This window comes from Cyprinodon variegatus, unplaced genomic scaffold (genome assembly GCF_000732505.1).
Source record: "Cyprinodon variegatus isolate N-32 unplaced genomic scaffold, C_variegatus-1.0 Scaffold811, whole genome shotgun sequence".
Taxonomy (NCBI): Eukaryota; Metazoa; Chordata; class Actinopteri; order Cyprinodontiformes; family Cyprinodontidae; genus Cyprinodon; species Cyprinodon variegatus.
In genome coordinates, this window is record NW_015151264.1 from 249,713 (window position 1) to 251,044 (window position 1,332).

Below are 1,332 nucleotides of genomic sequence, written 5' to 3' on the forward strand. Positions count from 1 at the left end.
ATTATTTCAACTAAAAGTGGAGCCACTGAAGTATTTCTAAATGTCACCAGGATGTACCAGCATTGTTTTCTATTAAAATAGATGCACCACATCCATCTCATGCTGTATCTTTGCATGAGATGGACAAACCGACCACAAAGCCCCCGCCCCAGAGGCAGAGAGGGTATGCTAGCCATCACATTGTCATCATCAGACCACACAGAGGAGGAAACCATCACTGCCCTTGAACTTCGACTGTCTGACCATCTTCTGATCATCAATCCTTCCAGAACCAGAAATATTAATCTGATCTGAATAAAAACACCAGGCAACAATGCAGGATCAAACATTCTGCAAAAGGAGAGGACAAGTGATTAGTTGCACAGCTAAACGTTTTAAAAGATGTCGCTAAGTTTCATGTTTCCTTCAATAACAGGAAATGGAACGACCACAAAGCCGATATGTCAAAGAATAACCTTTACAGCTGAAAAAAGCCTGAACTGACAGAAAACTCAACCACTTCTACTTTCATCAAAAAGGTTTCCCACAAACCTTCATTTTCAAATTTCTGAAGTTTTTATTATTAAAAATAACTCAAATGCAGAAGAGAAAAGTTGCTTTTATTTCATTAAACCAAAATCAAACACACTGAGGCCACAAAGTAAAACTGACATATAAGGTAGCTTGGAGCCATTTTTGTAACTTATGAAAATACATTCAATTATCATATAACTGAATTAATATCCTCTGTAATAATTGTTTTCTTTTTTAAAAGGTTAATTCCTATATTTGATATTTAAATGTTTTTTTTTTTTCATCAGTGAGACTCAGTAGTCAGTCAGCTCTGACGTGTGGAGATCCTCAGGGTTGTGTTGTCGGGTCTCTGCTGGTTCTGAATCAGAAACAGATTTTTCCATTTGCATTTAATAGGAGAATTATAGCAGGTTTGAAAGTGATATTCCTGAATAATGGAAGTGATGACATCATCGGCAATCTTGTCAACGTGCAGAAGGTTACCGAACTAAAGACAGGAAATAGGTGTTTAAAAACAGTTTGGAGTGGTTGATCGGTCGGCGGGATGGTTGTAGTTTACCTACCTGTGGTTCGACGACATAAGGACACTATGAGGAGAGTGCAGATGCAGTACGGACAGAAGATCAGCAGGTGGATGAAAAGATGAAGACCAACATGAAAGCCGATTAATGTGGGCGGAGCTTTTGTTGGAGGTTTCCCTGCAGAAAGAGTAATGATGTCAGGTTACGTATGAAACCAACAAAGAAGAAATCAGAGGAGCTCCTGACCTTCAACAGAGATCCAGCTGGATGGAGACTCTCCATGACCACTGATGTTACA